Source organism: Excalfactoria chinensis, chromosome 1 (genome assembly GCF_039878825.1).
Source record: "Excalfactoria chinensis isolate bCotChi1 chromosome 1, bCotChi1.hap2, whole genome shotgun sequence".
Lineage (NCBI taxonomy): Eukaryota > Metazoa > Chordata > Aves > Galliformes > Phasianidae > Excalfactoria > Excalfactoria chinensis.
In genome coordinates this window covers 128,796,528-128,816,738 of record NC_092825.1, presented here as the reverse complement: position 1 = coordinate 128,816,738, position 20,211 = coordinate 128,796,528, and positions in this window count along the sequence as shown.

The window sequence follows — 20,211 nt, the reverse complement described above, 5'->3', positions numbered from 1 at the left end:
TGAAAGTATTGGTCCAGCTTGAGCAAAGCTGGTGGTACAGGTTCATTTAATCCTGAAGATGGCAGACCTGCATCTGCTGCATGGGACCAGGATTTCTACAAGAAGGTGTAATGTACAAGGTGGTGGTAGAAGGAGTGGGACAAAACATTGTGAATGCAGGCTAACAAAGCATGACAGCACTGACATAAAGGGTTAAAATGAGCAGAGTGAGTTGGCTGTGGCAATTGATGGGAAATCATGAGGAAACAAATTGTTGACAGTGAAGGGATGTCCAAGAGGAGGAGTCCAGCCACAGTGAATTTAGCAACACTGGATGGAGGCCAATTCCAGTGAATAGCTTTCAGATAGAGCACTGAATCTTGATGAAATATAGACTGTAGGAGACATACATAGGAATAGAATTAGAAGAGGGAGTTGGAAATGCTAAGTATTAATAATAGAAACTGTAAAGACAGAAAGAGGGGGAGAGTGAGTAGCTGATCTCTAGCTGTAAGGCTGATGGAGCAGACATCCTTTTGGAAAAGCTTCTTTAATTGTCAAGGCTGTAGCTATATCTTTTTTTTTTTTTTTTTTTTTTTTTTTCCCCTTCCAGGAATGTTACACTAGAAGTCTTACTTAACACCATAATTATATCATTTTGTGCTCAGTTAGCTTTATAAGCCTCAGAGGAGGATCACGAGCATCTCTTCCACACAACCTTGCATTTCTCTTGCTTATGAAGAGCCAATAAATTTATATTGATTTTTTCCCCCCTCCTTGCAGGATTCAACCACATTAGTATATGGAACAGATGGGAGTCTTTAACTCATTACTGAGAGCCAGTTTAATGCTGACCCCATCAATCCACTCTATTTTTACCTTGGAGACAGAAGTTTTGCCATAAAGGGTGCAGCTATAATGCACCTGCTGTTTTGTGTGTACCTAGACACACATGAGGAGTTCAAAAGCTAGTTCCTGAGGCAGAACAAAACAAAATGGCAGTGTTGTGGAGTGGAGAAAGTGAAGACCTTTTGGCATGCTAACAAGCAGGAAGCATAACTTAGACTGAATTTATAGCAGTACTGCAGTTACTTAAGGAAAATCAAGGGTACACAAACACAGATTAATATGCTCAGGAGTTTGAACTGTTAGTCTAAAGAAAAAAAAGAAAAAAATAACTGAAATGATGCATATACTGCCTCTTCCAAATTTAATCACTTTGGGACAATAATGGTAATTTTGTGTTTTCCACTTTAGTGCTCCTCTGAAAATTCAGCATCTGGATAGCTTTAAGGGCTGATTTGGCTCAGTAAAACAGGAAGAAAAAAATGTGTGTTTCTGTGATTAACAGCTTCTTTTCATCAGGATTCCTTCCTTTTTTTTTTTTTTTTTTTTTTTTTTTTTTTTTTTTCTTCACTTCTTTTCTTCCCACATTGTTTTCTAGAGGTTAATGTATGAACTAGCATAGGGAAAATATAACTTGGAGAATTACCGCATAAAGCACACACAGAATGTAACATAGAAATAAAATAGAAATAAAATAACAGAGGAAATAATAAGGCATTCATTTATTAAGTCAATTCAATTTCTGCAATGGCAATAGCTTTATTTCTTGTAATCAGTGCAGTGTACAAGATAGCAATACTTATTTTGGCTTAATTTGGGAAATTCTCTCAGAAAGATGGCTGAAATGTGTGACAAAAGGATACACTTTGGATTTTGCAATTTTTACTTAAGTCCATGGACTTGAAGACACTTAAGACAACCTGTGTGTGCTCAATTGAACAGGGAGTAAAACTTGAACAGTGCTTATGTTATTGTATATACAATATTTTATATTGTATATTGTATGCATAATGGAATGCAAACCTGAAATGACTGCAGAATAAACTTATTTTTATCTTAAGAGCTTAAATTTTCTCATGAATGCAAGGAGGAAACGTAGATGCCACCCAAAATAGAAACAGTTATGTGGTCAACAGATATTTTGTGCCTTTTTCTTCCCATATTTCTGGTTGGTAGGAACAAGATCACAAAACCAGATCTTCTCTCAGTGATTTTATCTTGTCCTGTTTCTTATAGTATCATGTGATGTCAGTGCAGTGTCTGTAGCAGCCAATTGCCATATCCTAGCCAGATGTTCCAGCCAGAGAACTGGCTTTTTAGTGACAAGCCTTTAATTCTATTCCAGTAGCTAATCGTGGTGTGTGCAGATACATCACCAAAACAAATTCTTTCTTACTTTTGCCCTCATGAAAAGTTGTCATATGATTTCCTGAAAGTTCAGTTTGTTTACTTTTAAGCAAACTTACATGGAAGACAAATGAGTGTAATTCCAGCCCACAGCCGGAAGTAAAGAATTAACTGCTAGATCAGATACATTTCTATTTTAGTTTTCATAAGGTAAGTAAATGAAGTAAGAAATTGATGCAACTATTTTTAATAGATGGTTGATTAAATAAATCTCTAAATTGGTGGCTTCAGATTTTCTAATTGCTTAGTACACAAGCCTTACAAAATATAGATAAGCATCCTAAACACATCAGTTCTGGCTCCTTTCAAATTGAATTGATTAGTAACATATTTCTTTTTCATGTTGTTTTCTGTAGAGAAAATAACATAGAGGATGAAAAATAAGAGCATTATTGGTTTAAACAATGGATTTTGTAAATAAACATTTTCAAATCATATGTCTATGTTGCCACATGGGGAAAAAACATAGTCAAGTAATGAAATGGAGAGCCTCACTTTTCTCTGTGTTTCATCAGTAACAAAATAATGAATAAAACACGTTATTGTCAATGAGTACTGATTTCAGTATTAAGTTTTAATGTTCTGATATTTTAATGGTAAAAAGAGGGATTAACAGTGACACTTGAAAACAATCACAGATTTGTTAAAATACAGTATAATCAATCCAGACATTGCTGTGTATGCCTTGCAGCTCAGATTGCAAACATGAATCCCAGCCCAAACCTTCATTTCCAGTTAGGTGTTTTCTGCGGTGTCCAGGTGAAATATATGGACATTTGCCAAGATGGAGGAGTGTGTATTATTCCCAGTTTGTGGGCATAACCCTAATATTTTACACACATTTTGGTGCAACAAGGACCAGGCCCAGGCCTTATCAGAGGCCCAACCTTGATAGGTTTGAAGAATGGGCCAGGCACGTCTCGGACATGTGACGTGTTTCTGAGGCTCTGGGATCAGGGAATAACAACTTTCTTTTCTTCCTCAGAGTACTGTTTTATAGAACAGAAAATCTGATTACAAACCTACTCTCAGACTCGATTTATCAGTATGGCGTCTCCCACCTGTTGGCTGACCACAGTCAGAACATTCTACAAATGGAACCATTACAAATGGAACTATTAAGCAGCAAGTAAAACTTCATAGCATAAGAAGAAATCCCAAGACACCGATTTTGTTAAATCATAAAAAAAGTAGTGGGAAGGACAAACGTTGCCTGGTCTATTTCAGTGTCAGTTCTAAGTAATGGAAACCTTGAAGGCGGGACAGCTACTTGATCTGCAACAAGAAAATGACTGTCACAAAAAGTGAACGAATGTTTGTATCTCTGCTTATTATTCTTAAAAAGAGTGTAGAAGCTGCATTTGTACCAGCCAGTTTTGAATTTCCCAAATAGAGAAAGTTAAGCCAACTTAACTTTGTGGCAATGGAGAATGAGAGAATCAATGGAGAAATTATAATTTGATTTTAGTAAGCTTGATTATCTGCTGATGATTATCTAATAAGTAAGAAAGAAAAAAAGAGGCACAGTTATGGTTTGGATTTTTTTTTTTTTTTTTTTTTTTTTTCCTGTTTTCAAATGTGATACTCTCATACTAGGGTTATGGGCAGCTCTGTGTGAAATGGTAAATGGTTCATTATTTGTGGTGTTTTCCTTGCTGTCCACAGTCTGGGGATAAATAATTCTATTGTCAAGCCTGTCAGTTCATTACCTGTCACAAGCAGTAGATTATACTTGCTTGTTTGTTCATTCTTTGCAAGTTTAATGTTTGGACTTCCCTTCCTGAAACATACGCAATATTTCTTCAGGCAATATTGCTCTTATAAATGATACAGCTAAAGTCTTAATGGTTTTTGCATCCTTCTTCTTTAACTTCATGCCTTAGTTCCATTGCTGAGTATGGCAGTTCTAGCCATTACATTTATACTTTATGTAACTATGCTACACTCCCTCAAAAAAGAAAAAGAAAAAATAAAACCCCCAAACCCCTCCTTCTCTGCTAATGATTTTGAAAAGAGGGCCAATTTAAATCAGCCCAGAGCCTTTCTGTTTGAACATTAATCACAGACTCAGGACAGACATATGCATTAGCACTTTTTTGCCATTTAAGAACTTATGTCTCAGTGGCAGTAAAACTTAGTGTTTCAGTAATTTCATACTCTGTAACTAGGATGTAAGCACAAAAAATAATCATGTGTTCTTTGTAATTTGTTGTTCTTTCCTAAATTGATCAGAACCTAGTGTATAAATGCACATTTTCTAACCTATAGCTGTTGCAGATCAGACCTGAGCTGCTCTGGATTCCTAGCCATAATTTTGCATGGGAAAGGCAAAGAGGATTTCATCAGGGCAAGGTGTGTAGCTGTCCTCCAGAATGGTCAGAAGGCCCTGTTTTTAATGGAAACATTCTGCAAAGCTTATCTTAAAGGAATGTGCGGATAAGATTAAGAATGACCACAGTGAGAATTGCATGTAAGCATCCCTTATGTAAAGGTGCTTGTGTTCGTGGAAAAAGATTTTCAGTGTGTTTGCAAGTGCATCCTGAAGTGCTCAGCGCTATGAGAGAGATGTACTCTGCTTAACTTCAGGCAATCTGCACCCTAAGGTAGGATGACATCTGACATCCAAAGGTCATCTGGATCCCACCCAGGAGGTCTGCACCACATCTGCAAAGCAGCTGAGGTCAGTCTACTTAGTGGTGGCCTTGGCCAAGCAGTCCTTATTAACTTTCCAGGCAGCTCTTAGGGAACTTGACTCTTCCTCTGATTTAGCAACCTCTCCCAAGAGTACAACCACAAATGTCTGGCCCAACTCCACAGATGTCCCATTAACATTTGAGTTCCAGTCCACTACTCTGTTCATTTTTTTCTGTCTCATTTCCCTCTCCAGTGAAAAAAAATCCTGAAACAAGAGGAGAGATCCCTGCACCTTGTAAAAGTTTTCCAATCTCTGAAGTGCCTTCATTATTGCTTTTGTTTTTGTTATAAAAGACATTTGTTAGATGACCTTGTCATCAAGGTGACCTTCCCTGCCAGAAAAATATTTACTTTGATGGGAAGTAGTGTGTTGTCTAGGCTCATTACCTTCAAACAGTGCAGGATTGCATGTAAGAGCCTACTCTGAGACATCTCATACTGATGTGTGTGAAGGTGCTGCAGAGAAGGCCATGAGTTCAGTAAAAATAGTAAAAGCTAGACATCCAAAACATACCTGGTGGCTAGGGAAAAGTACAAACAAGGAGTTTTTAATTAATTCTCATATATTTTGTAAATTTGAGAGAGATTTTCCAGTAGTCTGCACTTCAGTGATGTATATAGGGCCTTTTATTTCCTACTGTGAAAATGATTTTAGTCTTTTGCGCGGGAAATTGGGAATATCTCTGCTACGTGGTGTTTTTCCGTGGTCTTCATCAAGCAGAAGAGAGTGAGCTCTGTCCACATCCTGACCCAGCCAGTCACCTCACATGCAAGTTCGCCCAGCATCAAGGCTATGTTGATTTACCATTTCTTTAGTAGAGATACGACTTCTTGCTTATGCTAAACATCTTCTCACTTACTGAATATTCCAGGACCTCCAGTGACTCAGATGGTGAGTACAAACTGTTCTGAAGCCATATTGTGTAAGGAAGGAATAGTGGGAAAGGAAAGAAAAGGGAACAGAACGTTTGTATTTTTCAATAAAACTCTACAAAATAATGACTTAAAATAATAGTTTAAAATTTGTATAGATATATTAGTGACGCTAAGCAATATATTATTCCACTATAGCAGAGGATGTGTTTTTTACTACTCCCATCTTTAACCAGACTTTTCAAGCTATGGAAGATATTAAATCCTACATACACTGTCTATCAATACTATCTACTTGACCATCTTTTAAATCAATCCTTCTTTTAAGTCCCAAACTGACTGTTAGCTCTTCCTAATTGACATGAGGCACAAATCACAACCATGCCATCGATATGCATTAAGGATGCCACTAATGATAGCAATAAAACATCAGTCAAACTGCTGAAAAATGCAGCCATCTCAAAACATTAGCCATTGATTAAAAAGAGCCAGGTCAGGTCTTGCATTGAATAATAGCTCTCATGTATTTGCTACCAGAAGTTCAGATTGTAATCACCAGTTAAAGTCACAAGACTGTATTTCTGGTTTGGATAAAAGCAGATATATCCAGAATACAGAGCAGATGCAAAATAAAAATAACTGTCAAAGACATTCACATTGAAACTTAATTGAAAAATAGACCAGAATGCTTTTTGGCAAGCATAGTGAGATCTTTAGCCAGCATGTATCAGCATAGCTCTGTAGTCTTCGGGGGTGATTTATACTAACTGAATATCTTACCCACAATTTAAAAAAAATGTTTTCTGTGTATCCAGATGTATCAGGCACACAATCATGTTACATAGTCTAACGTGTGACATTTCTTTTAGTCTGTTTAAAGGTAAACTTTATGTACTACTTAACCTCAGTTTCTCTTGTGTGTTCATAGTTTACCAGGAATTAAAAGGATTAGGATTTTCTGCCCTGGTCAAGATTAACTGCCATTTGCTATACAGATTGTCTCTATGGGGCATCTAAAGGTTGCTGCCCCAGACACCCTGTATTTAGCTCAAAAAGGAGAAAATGACACTGTGAGTGTGAAGACCCTGAATTAGATTCCCTTCTTTGCCCACAGAAGAGGAAGATCTTTCAAGAACTGTTTCAAACGCACAACATGCTTCTTGGACTCCCCAGGAATATACATATACAGTATACAATATACAACTCTGGAGTTGCTTACTGTTTAATTCCTGATTTCTTGACTCCCTGCTGTGCTGGCCATTGGAGGGATGAGGGTAGCAAACGGTCAGCAACAAACCAGGTTTTCATGGAAATCACTCTGAAGTCTGTTGAACATTTTGTCAAAATGTTCCCTAGAATATTTCAGTTCTGATAAGTCTGGCATTTCTGTCAGAAAAATGAAAGGTCTAGAAAAACTTCTGCTGCATCAGCTGCATTTTTCACTACATGTCTATTTACATTGAAGATTTTTTTTTGACTCACTGTTGCTTTTCAGTTGGAATTAACCGAGACCACTGAAAGAGCTGCTTAGAAGAAGCAACCCTGAAAGGCACATGTGTTTATGCTAACCATAATAGAAAGTTTTGGGTGGTGGTGGAGACATTGTACAGTGTTGTCACTGAATTGGTGCTAGGCGATGGACAGGGGAGCTTGTTAGTCCTGATAGCTGATCACAGTTTTGCAGAGAAGAACTGTCATATTCATCTGCTGCCTAGCACGAAAAGAATTTTGTGATGGCAGTGGTCACATAAAGAGCATAGTTCCACCAGGAATATGGCACTCGAGCAGCACAACAGTTGGTGTGTACAGATCATTTAAATTGGTTTACTGCTTCATAAAATGTGCTGTACGATGACTGATGTGCAAACAGAAGAGGCAGCTTAGGTATGAGCTATGTTACTTGGGTTTCTCCAGAGAAAATTGGTTTATCTTCTACTGGCCCATAAATTCAATTTGCCTCTTCGACTTCCTGTATTGATACAAATGGAATAAATCAGAAGATGGCTTAAGCAGACATGTTGAGGTAAGCGTTTTTCATTCCCTTTTCTCAATTAAGCGAGCTGCAATTGCATTACGGACGACTCTGCTCCTCCAGCTCATAAATATTCTTAATGCATTCTGTCTAGCTAAACCTATGGTGACGCAAACAACTGCCCTCTGACCCATCCTTTCCATTCTTTGACATATGTTTGGAGAGCTACATTTTGATTTGGAGATATTACTAGCTGGGATATGGAAATGTCGAGAGTTCTTTGTGTATCCATTTTCTTTCATATGTGAGTACAGACTGTCTGATTGTCAGATAGCCATTAGACATCAACAAATTGTAGCTTGAAGCAGGATTTTATAGTACAGGCTTGCTTTTAAGAGCCATCCTGGTACTGGTTGAAAATTAACATTCAGAACATTTTATAGGCCATTTTCTTGCCTTAGAGAAGAGTGCAGCTGGAAGGAAGAGGAGGCATAAGGAGTGGAAATGCATTTTGCAAAGGCATACAGAAAAGAAAAAAAAAAAAAAAAAAAAAAAAAAAGAGAGAAGAAAAAATCTCCTGAATTATACTGATCTATGTATGCCTAGTACACAGATAGGTAGAAAACAAATGAAAACTGCAGAGAAGAGGTATATAAAAAAGCACCAGCATTTTTGTGGTTTTGATTTCACAGAAACTCATATTTATTATGAAAAATGCTTTTCTACTAACCTCTGTAGGAGTACTTTAACATACATTCAGCAGCCTACGCATGAACTAGTTATTCACTGCATTACAAACAAAGAGAACATCAGCTCTTTCAGCAATGATGTGCTTTGTTTCTCTTTTCTTTTTCTAAAGTGCTTTGTCTGTAAGTTTATAAAAGGAGGATTTGCTTTTTAAAGAGTAAAGATTCTGGGTGTCTGAAATACTCTGATACTGCTTACTAAAAGAGTGCAATAGACATATTCAAGGACTGTCTAATTTAAACCAGAGTTTTGGAGCTGTCATGAGAATCACAGAATCACAGAACCAGTTATTGTTTTCTAATTTTACAATTTCTGACAGTGAATTAAATAAATCTTGTCCAAATATTCATCTGTTTCATTACGCATCCAGTAAGGAGAAGACTAATACGGATATTTTAGTTTTCTATTCTAATTCAGGCAGGTATTCCAGTTTGTAAAGACTTGTGACACCGCTTTGGAAAGGAGATCCGGAAGTAATAATTTTATTCTGCTTTATAGCCCACATTATTTGCACTGTAATATTTGAGTTTACTTTTCCACAGTGAGACATCATGAAGCTGGAAGCATTTCCAGAAGATCAGTTGATCAAAAGTCTTTCCTATCAGTGCTGTGAAGAATCTATGGGCATTTCTTTTTAATTTATCCTGCCCTCCAATATCACTCTAGTCCAGACATTCTGAGATTACTTGGCAAGGCCACTGATACTGTAAACCAAAGACCAGGCTTTCCACCCTCCAGGTTAATGTCATAGTCATTAGGCTACATAGTAAGATACTTGCATTTCTCCTCTCAGTCTTGAAAACTCTTGCCTTGTTTGCTACTGAGCTGCAGATTTTTATGGTTATTTCTTTCACATCACATAGACATATCTGAGGGCCTGCTCCTCAAAGAAATGCATTGTTGACACGGTTCAGGTCCCAGGCTACCTCTCTGTAAGCATCTTGACATCCATACCATTATCAGAAGGCATTTCAACTTATATTGACAATAGACCGTGCCTCTACTCTAGAAAGAAGGTGGGAATTTTAATTAGCTATAATTTCTCAGCTTTCTGTGCAGTGTATGGGATATTTTTGGAGTGTCCTTTGCAGCTGGCTAATTCTCTCCATTAACTATATACGTCAGATGCCAGCATATCTGACCTTGTCCTTCTAAGTTGCACTGTACAAGCTAAAGGTACTCAAACATTTGCTGTGGATCTTGCCTCCAACCTGTAATTTAGGGTCTATTAGGAAAGCAGAAAGTCAACTTTTTAAAACTGCCATCAATGATAATCATAGAACCATAGAATCACCAAGGTTGGAAGAGACCTCCAAGATCATCTAGTCTAACCATCCACCTATCACCAACATTTCCTCACCAAACTACGTCCCTAAGTACAACGCCTAAACATTTCCTGAATGTCTCCAGGGATGGTGACTCCACCACCTGTGCCACAGCCACACATTCTGAGAATGAACTTATTCTAACATCCGACTTGAACCTCCCCTGGTACAACCATTTCCTCTCATCCTACCACTAGTTACATGGGAGAAGAGGACAGCACCCACCTCACCACAGACTCCTTTCAGGTTGTTGTAGAGAGTAATAAGGTCTCCTCTGAGCTTCCTCTTCTCTAGACTGAACAATCCCAATTCTTTCAGTTGCTCCCCGTAAGACCTGTGCTCCAGACCCCTCACAGCTTCATTTCTCTTCTCTGGACAATGTCTAAAACCAAAATGTCTTCCTTGTAGTGAGAGGCCCGAATCTGAGTACAGTACTTAAGGTATGGCTTCACCAATGCTGAGTACAGAACACCACAGTGAAACTTGTTTGCTACGTCTGTGCTCCAAGAAATTCTTGTTCAGATTATCATTACATAAGTGACCATGTGCAGAGCTGCTGAGGAGTGCAGGAAATGAAAGGATAATATTAGAGAGAGCAAAGTCAAGCCTGGGGGCACACTGTAATCCACCATCCTAAGGAAAACTGGAAACTTCTCACTACATGCTATTTTCTGGGATGAGAGATTTGCTGCCTCCTATCAGCTCATGATGACAGGGGCTTCACATTCCAAACTTCTTTGAACCCCCTCATCTCTACTGAAAGACCCAGTTTTAGAAGCAGAAAACAAGCATGATTTGTTGGAGCTGGGTTTAACAGAGCCTAGAGAGATCTTTGCAGTGAGTACCAGAATTGCTGTTTTAACTGAATATGGTAATCAATATCCATAATGTGTTTTGAGAAAACTAGAAGTGAATAGTTATCTGATTTCACTAAGATATGGCCCCAAATATGCAGGAGAACATGTATCCTTCCACTGGAGAATTCTAGAAGTTATCTGCTAAGTTGATTTGACAGATCATTGCTCTCTTCTGAAACCTGCATAGAACAATCTTGGAATGCTCATTCTTAATTTATATTTATTCGAACAATTTTTAGAATACTTCTTGTATGCAGAATATTGTTTAAACATTAAAAACAACAAGAACAACATAGATATTACTTAATTCTTAACGTAATTCTTCACTTTAATTCTAATCCTAACTCTAATCATAGAATCATAGAATTACCCAGGTTAGAAAAGACCTTGAAGATCATCAAGTATCCACAGCCTAACCAGTAGCATATCTCTAAAAAAAACAAAAACAAAAACAAAAACAAAAAAAACTCTGCTAAATCATATCCCTGAGTACCACATCCAAACGGCTCTTAAACACATCCAGGGATGGTGATTCAACCACCTCCCTGGGGAGCCCATTCCAGCACCTAACCACCCTTTCTGTAAAGAAGTTCTTCCTAATATCCAACCTAGACTTGCCATGGTACAACTTGAGGCCATTTCCCCTCGTCCTGTCACATGTCACTAGTGAGAAGAGACCTGCCCCACTCTCACTGTAAGAACCTTTCAGGTACTGGAAGACGACAATAAGGTCTCCCCTCAGCCTCCTCTTCCTCAGACTAAACAGCCCCAGCGTCCCCAGCCTCTCCTCAGAGGGCTGATTCTCCAAGCCCTTTAATAATAAGCCTTTTTTTTTTTTTTTTTTTTTTTTTTTTTTTTTTTTTTTTTTTTCTAAAATTAAGTTTATATGAACACATTATGTGTATTGCAGATAACTATATTGAAAGAAAACAATGAATTACATGAAATCTGACATATAAATGAATAGAAAGCCCCCAGAAAGCAATACATGAATTATACTTGAAATTCTAGTTTGTCTCAGATTACTCACAGCCCCACTTAATATCAGAGTAGAAGTTAGTGCAATTTATTCCTAATGGATCTGACTGGGGGTAGAGAGGGCTTATGTTGTTCATTCTTATCAGAAGAGTGGCAGGGTTCCAACATCTCACAAAGTTAATATTTCTGGTTTTGTCCTGCAGATTTTCCTGTTCTTCTTTCTGCATGCCAAAAATAATAAAGCACTTACTTAAGCTGATGATGTGAACTGCTTAAGACCTCAGCATGAGTTATGCTGCTGTGAGAAGAAGAACAGAGCAGCATGAGGTCTCCTCTGTCTCTCTGCCCCCACAGGGCATCAGAAGAGCTTACTAGTTTTAAACAGTCAAAGTAAACATCTGTCTTTGCGTGAATTTGGTGGAGCTGTGTGGTTGCCCTGTGGGGGCAAGGGGTGACCCTGACCTTCCTCAGTGAGGACTGCATCCTTCTCAGATTCCAGCAGACAGCAAATGCTCCTTGCAGTTTAAAGGATGTAAATATCTCAGTATTACTCACGTTAACACTGAGAGGCAATGACAGTTTTTGAAAATCATCATAGTGATTTTTGGTAACTAGTTTTGGTATGAAAGATGTCATTCACTGACAGCAGCAGCTGTTGTGCACTGATGGTAGGAAGCAGAGTCCTTCATTGAGGACTGTACAAAGAGCAAGAAATTAAAATTCTTGAGTGTTTTTTTTTATGGCTTTCTACCTCTCCTATTCCCACCTTTATGGCACTAAGTAACACCAGTTTATAACAATGTAGTTTGGCTTCCTTGCATCTGTGACTATCAGTGGACATGTATCAAAATCTAATTATCATTAAACACAGATCTGCTCCATCTCTAAAAGTTACAGAACCAACGTCTGGGTGGTGGGACAAGTGAAATGGTTTTTTTTAGCCTTACTATTAAGAAGAAATTTTTGTAGGAGGAATCCATCCCAGAGCACCTACTTGAATTCCGTTAGTGCAATCAGCCAAGCATTCAAGTTTGTGTCTTTGAAATTCTGGGCACTTCAGTTATTCTTTTCATCTGCATAATCTGTTTACAATATCTTAATTGTCTGAGGCATCAAGTCATGCTCTTATCTGTGCCCAGGTTGTGGTCACAGATCCTTTCCAACATAAGTCATTCTATGATTCTACAATAAACACATTCTTACACAGTGCTTTGCATAAAAAGTATGAGTAAATGCAGTCCATTGATGGCCAGATACTAGATCGTTATGTGGTTAGACAAGAGTTTAGTACTATTGTAGAAGATACTAGTTTAATTTTGTAAGTAAGTGTTGTATGTGTCTGCAAAAATAGTCATCTGACTGCTGCGACTTTCACTTCATCCAATGCATGGGGATCAATTAATTCTTTCCTTATCATATAGTATTTGGACATTGCAGCAAACAAGATGATGAGATTTACTATGAATCAAATAACATTTAACCAAACACACAAAAAAAATTACCTTACACCAGTGTGACATGGAGCAGCTGTCTTGATTTATATCTCCCTCCATTTTGGCTTATTTACAAGATTCATTATTCATTCTTGGTGCAGCTGATGACTTTATCCATAATATTTCTGCACATCTAACTGCAAAAGACATTAATAAATGCACTTAGTAAATCAAGATCATTAAGGAACCACATGTCAGATGTTCTGTAGGTTCACTGATTAGCAGTTAGGAATCTCCAGAACCTATTTCAAGTAGTTTGGTATGCAGGAAGATTTATCAGATGGCTATAAAGCTCAGACGGCGAATGAAATTGTTCAGTGGAGAAATTAAATCCCTCTAGGCAAACCATAGCCTGTTCCCATGGTCATCACTCACCTATTTGTTTATTTAAGAGAGTAAATTGCCGTTCCTGCTTCACCATGGCTTGCTTACTGAAAGATGAAAATGCCCCAGGTATCTCTACCCTCAGGCAGCACAGTGATGTTCTGGCACAGAACTTGGGTTCAAGTAAAATATGTTCAAGAGAACATTTGCTCTCTTTTTGTTTGTTTGTTTGTTTGTTTGTTTTGTTTTCCTCCCTTCATTGTGAAAGGAATAAAAACTGCATGTGACATAAAGGATCCAGTGGGTTTGTGAAGGTTGTAAGAATCTTGTTTCACTTGGTAATGTTTTTTTCTCAATTCTGTGTTGATTTCCATTGGCATGCGGAGGAAAAAGGTGTGCAGTAGACAGTGAAGTACATTACCAGAAATAGCATGAAAGCAGCTTTGCAGAGAAGGACCTGAGTGTTCTAGAGGGCAGTGAAATTGACTGTGAGCCAGCAATATGCTCCTGTAGTATAGAAAACCATTGGCAACCTAAGCTGAATTAGGAGGGGTGTTGCCAGCAGGTTGAGATATGTCTCACTGGTATTGGGTAAGAGGAATGTTGTCCTCTGCTCAAAACTGGTGAGACATATCTTGAGCCCCAAAGATGATTATGGTCCTGAAATCTCTGACATATAAAGAGATGCTGAGAGAGCTGGGCCTGGAGAAGAGGAAGCTCAGGCAAATCTTATTTGTGTACATAAATACCTAATTTGGCAGTAGGAAGATGAAGTAAAGGTGAAGCCAGGCTTCTCTTGGTGGTACTGAGTGACAAGACAAAAGGTGATAGACACAAACATACACAAGAAATCCCATTTAAATTCAAGTAAAAACATTTTTACAACGGAAGAGGTCACATGCTGGACCAGTTACCCAGAGGAGTGGTGGAGTCTTCGTTCCTGGAGGCATCCAAATCCCGGATGGACTCGGTCCTGGGCAACCTGCTCCAGATTACTGTGCTTGAGCTGGGTCTTGGCATAGGCAATCCCTAGATGTGCCTTCCAACCTCAGCATCTTGCTTCTCCTAGCCAGCATGACATTTCCTTTAATACACACCTCTTTGCAGATCGTTGTGTGCATTTCAGAAGGCAGAGAGAAAAGGACCACCATAGAGAATGCTGGGTTGTCTAATCTGATAAAAATAATATATTCAGAGCAGGAGAAAACCTCACTGATTATGACTGTCAGCTTGTGTCAAGCAGCAGAATACAAGTATATTTTAAAATTTTGTTGGGCAGCTATATAACTGATTTTTTGCCCTTTCCAGAAAGAAATGCATGACTAATGACTTAGATTGTGTAATACGGCAAAATTAAACATACAGACGTGTTAGCAAAAGCCATTTTTCTCCTCTTCTTCTAATGTTAATGACAAATGCCTCTGTGTATAGCTGTAAATAAATAATGACTAATCTACTAAATTAACTGTAGTAATTTAAGATGGGTTACAGCAACATCGATCAAGCAGCAGTTATGCTTGTAAACAAGCAAACAAAAAATCATAGTGAGTTCATTTCTCCTCTATAGTCTAAGGTTTTACATAGGATCATATCTCCTGTAATCTCCCCAGGATTTCTTTCAATAAACTCATGTCCTTAAGCTCCTATATAAGCAAGAGCTATTGTGGAAAAAGGCAGGGCATCTGGACTCTGTCTGACATAATGTAATTTTCTTTTCCTTCGAAAGGTCAGTTGAGTTCACTGCAGAAACCCAGCCCAGCCATTTGCCATTGGAAAGATTACCTTTTGAAATCCATTCTTTCAGGAAGGAATGAAACCAGATGTCAGTTTCTGGAAATGTAGTGGGTTAAAATTTAGCAACAGCCTTTTCTTCTCACTTTTTATAAAATAATAGATCTTATGAGCAAAGTAAGCATTACATTCTCCGTGAGGAAGAAGCAAAGTCATATTTATCACGTCAGTTACCTCAGAAATGTGCAGCTTCCAATAAATTTTGTGTGCTGTCAGTGTGGAGGATAATGTGTCCCTGAAAGAACAGGTATTGTAGAGCTGAAGAGCTTCTCCTCTGAGAAGCACAAAAAAACACTTTCAGTTCAAGATAATGTAAAGCTGTGTTTTCATATGTTCATATTATCTTGAGGGAATTATTAAGCAGAAGAAGAAAAGTGCCTTTAGTGCTTTTTTTAACTCACTGAGATGCAGAATTCCCTAGGGGTTATGGCTGGTGGCTTTGGCAAACTTAGCTTTATAGGCAGCTCTGAAGAGGCATTAAAGAGAGAGCTAGCAAAGATGAATGACTAACCCTAACATCCCTTTAAGATGGTAGATGCATTTTTAACATTACATAGCATTACTTGGATGTAAAAGATTTGTGCTCCCTTTATCACAGAGGGGTGTATGCAAAATTGTCTGAATCATCTTGTTATTTATAGAGCAAAACAAAATGAAACTCTTCCCAAACCAATCCAAAGGATCACTTTTTGAAAGGGTGGATCTAGATTCAACCTGACACGGTGGGAATAGACAAGAAGAGATTGTACATATAGGAATCTCCATGCCTTGTGGTAAAAACTAGTGAGAATTGTTGTGGCTTACTACCCCCAGAGTAAGATGGCAACTCATGGTCCTTGCATTGCAACCATATCTTCTTTCTTGTGGTCCTCTTGGCATAGGTCAGACTTTTGTGCCTATGCTTCCTATGCTTATATAATAAATATTTTGAACCAGTGACTAATTCTTTACATGCGCCATTGAAAGCTATTGTATTTTTTAAACTGTGTAAGGCAATATCATAGTATCATAGTATCATAGTATTGTGCGAGTTGGAAGGGACCTTAGAGATCATCGAGTCCAACTCCCGGGATTCGAGCCCTGTGTGTAGCAGAGCGGCACTTCTACCCCCTGCTCCACAGGGGGGATTCGAACCCGGGCCCCCTGGTGTTGCAGACGGGAATTCTACCGCTGCGCCACCGGGGCACACAATCATCAATCATCATGCAACATGACCAGACACTACAAAGCTCTACACATTTCTATACATGGAAGCTAATACACAAGTAAGCTAGCAAATGCAGGCAATGTATAAGCTTTCAAATTAAATGTGATTTCTCCTTGACTGTAAATAAAAACCATGAAGACAGAACAATATCAGTTGGTCTGTACAGTTTTTACAGATATATGCTGATCTTCTAATAAAAAGAGGCTGAGAAGCACTTTAATGGGTGATATTTTGGCAATCAGGATGAGTAGACTATTTCTCCATGTAATTTATATTAGTTAAGAAGATTGCCTGTGAACTGCCTGTAGTGTGTTTCTAAGACACATAATTTACTCATGCTGTAAAATGCTGCCCAGCTGGTAAAGCTGTGAGTGGAAACTGAAGCAATGGGAACACATAGGGTGACAGGATGAGAAGGCTGTATTTTTGGGGACATTTGAGGATTCTAGATTCAGAGCAAGATCTAGTGCATTTTGATTATTTTGCAAGAATTATGATAGTGCAAAATAAAGCAGTGGACATCAGTAGTGTGAGAGAACATGGGCTATGGAGAGTTCAGTGGATTGGTTCAAGTATTTTTGTGTTTACCATGAATGAGCCTGCATGCCCCAAGGCATCTTTTTCCAAGTCAGCAGGTGATTATAAATTCTCTGAAACAGTTGTGGCTCACTGGTGGAGAATCATCAGATCACTAAGGTTGGAAAAGACCTTTGAGATCATCTGGTCCAACCATCCACCTACCTTTACACAACAGAATATACTTCACACATATTGTTGGTAGTCCTTGAACTACCAGTCATCCTCTGACTAAAGTATAACCACCTCCACACATCACTTCCAGTAGGAGGTTTAAGAAGACTTTAAGTGAAATGGATGTCTTGGATGTTTCCACATACATAGCCTAAAGGAGATGTGGTAACAAGAGGTATAGGTATCGCATTATAACTTTCAAACATACAGTACAGGAACTGCATTTCTACGCTGTACATACCTGATGGTACTCACAAAACTAGGTGAGTTACTGAGGTGCTCAGTACATTTGAACAGGATGGGACCATGCCTTAACTTTTACATGTTTTTATTTTCAGAAAACAGATGTTTATTTCATCAAGACTAGCTTCAGTTTTGTTTTTTTTATTCTTAACAAAAAAACACAAAACAAAACCCAAACTCACAAGAATTAAGAAGTTAATAAAAGAGTTTATTATGTGAAGCCTAACAATCAAAAAATAACATTGCAAATACAGAACAATTGTTCACATCACTATGCATGTAATTCCCTCACAAAAGTCTAAACCGCTGTGGATATAAATCATAGATTGCAGCAGATACCTTGATGAACAATCAATAACAATTTTTTACAGGAAGCAAAATTTTAAGAGAAAAAAAACCACCACATTCAATTCTGCTGTTGTTATCATCATTATAATCACAACCCATGTTTCAGCTGAAGAATTGGAAAACAGAGTAGAGAAGAAACAGAAGACAGAAGAAGAGAGAACACTCCAGAAATCATACGTAAGAAATGGGGAGGGAGAAATGGAGGAAAGTGAACAGTTGTCTTATTATTTAGGACAATATATTGTGGGAAATTCTGCTGCAACTCTGAACCACATGTGGAAAAGGGGTAGGCACTGTGCTTCTTAGGGATGCAAGAGAACAAGAATTAAGGCAAGTCACAAATCCAAGCACATGTATTTCCATTAGGTACATCTAACTTCTGTATATGTACACCAAAAGTGTCCACAAAAACTGGCTCCAAAACACAAGACCTGCTGCTCACAAACAGAAGGACTGGCAGGAGATGTGGAGGTCAGGAGCTGTCTTAGATGGAGTGACCGTGAAATAGTTGAGTTCTCTATTTTTGGTGAAGTTAGGAGGGAGATCTGCAAAACTTCTGCCTTGAGCTTCTGCAGGTCAGACTTTGGACTATGCAGAACAATGGTAGGGAGGGTCCCTTGGGATTCAGTCCTGAAGGGTGAAGGGATCCAGGAAGGTTGGTTGATCCTCAAGAGGGAAGTCTTAGAGATGCAGGAGCAGGCTGTCCCCCCGTGCTGCAAGATGAGCGGGTAGGGAAGAAGACCAATGTGGATGAACAGGAAGCATTTCCTGAGGCTCCAGGAGAAAAAGAGAGTCTGCCTCCTGTGAAAGAAGGGATGGGCAATTTGAGGAGAGTACAAAGAAGTTTCTAGGGTATTCAGGATATGCACGGCAAAAATGAGAAAGGCAAAAGACAAGAGCTGGGACCCACACTTTGATTGCAACAACCCCATGCAGTTCTACAGGCTTTGGGCAGAGTGCCTGGAAGACTGTGTAGAGGAAAAGGACATAGGAGTGTGGGTTGACAGTTGGCTGAACATGTGTCCAGTTGGGCAAGAAGGCCAATGGCATCTTGGCTTGTAGCAGAAACAGTGCAGCCATTAGGAGCAGGGAAGTGATTGTCCCAGTGTACTCAGAACTGCTGAAATTGCACCTTGAGTACTGTATTCATTTCTGGGCCTCTAACTACAAGAAGGACACTGAGACCCTGGAGCATGTCCAGAGAAGGACTGTGATGCTGTGAGAGATCTGTAGCACAAGCCTCATGGAAAGTACCTAAAAATTGTTTAGTCTAGAGGAGAGGAGGCTCAGGGGAGACCTTATTGCTCTCTACAAATCCCTGAAAGGAGGTTGTGGTAAGTTATGGGATTGGTCTCATCTTCAACGTAATTAGTGATAGGATAAGAGGGAATGGCCTCAAGTTGCACCAGGAGAGGATCAGGTTGGATGTTAGAAAAAGTTTGTCCTCAGAGTGGTGAGGCACTGGCACAGGCTGCTCAGGGAGGCAGTGAAGTCACTGTCCCGAGAGATGTTGAAGAAACATTTAGATGTGGTACTAAGGCACATGGTGCATTGGGCAACACTGGTGGTAGGTGGGTGATTGGACTAGATAATCTTAATGGTATTTTCCAGCCTAAATGACCCCATGATTCTAAGATAGACTAGCGTGATTAGAATAGGAGAAGAAAGTATTAACGATAGCTGTGGGACTGAAGCCAGGACTAGTACTCAAGGGATCTCAGTTCAGCTCCCAGCTATGATAATGCTTAGGAAGACTGCCTAAGATTTTGCCTACTGTGTAGTTCCTCATCATATCACTTCACACTGACACTGTCATATACAGCAGAACATTCCCTGGTCTGAAGGTTTTAACGCTCAGTGGAAGCCTTGGGTATCAACAGCAGTAAATACCCAGCTAAAAGAAAAAAATGTTTCTGTTTCTTGACATTCAGACCTTGATCATTCTATCTGCTGACCAAGACTGCCTTCTTCAGGGAGCCAAAGACTTTGGTTCTCCTGTCCAGTGAGGTCACACTAACATGAAACTGTGCAGTGAGTTTATGTTATACAAGCAAGGGACAACAGCTGTCTTCACAGACAAGAATCTAGAATTTAAGTTACAGAAGAAGGCCTTCTAGAAGCACAGGGCTTCTGCTAAAGACCATTAACTCTAATGAAAATGCACATTTTTCATTAGGCTCTAATAGCGTGCTGCAAAGTGGGGCAACTGCTGTGCAGTCTTTGTAGAAACAAATTGCTAATCAGTCAATAAAGACCTTTACCGTGCACTCCACTACAGCCAGCTTTTAAGCATTTTCAGCTACACGGAATTATTTTAACTCATTGAATTGCTAATCAGTGAAAAAGAAAATATGCTTAATTTATGGAGTATTCAACA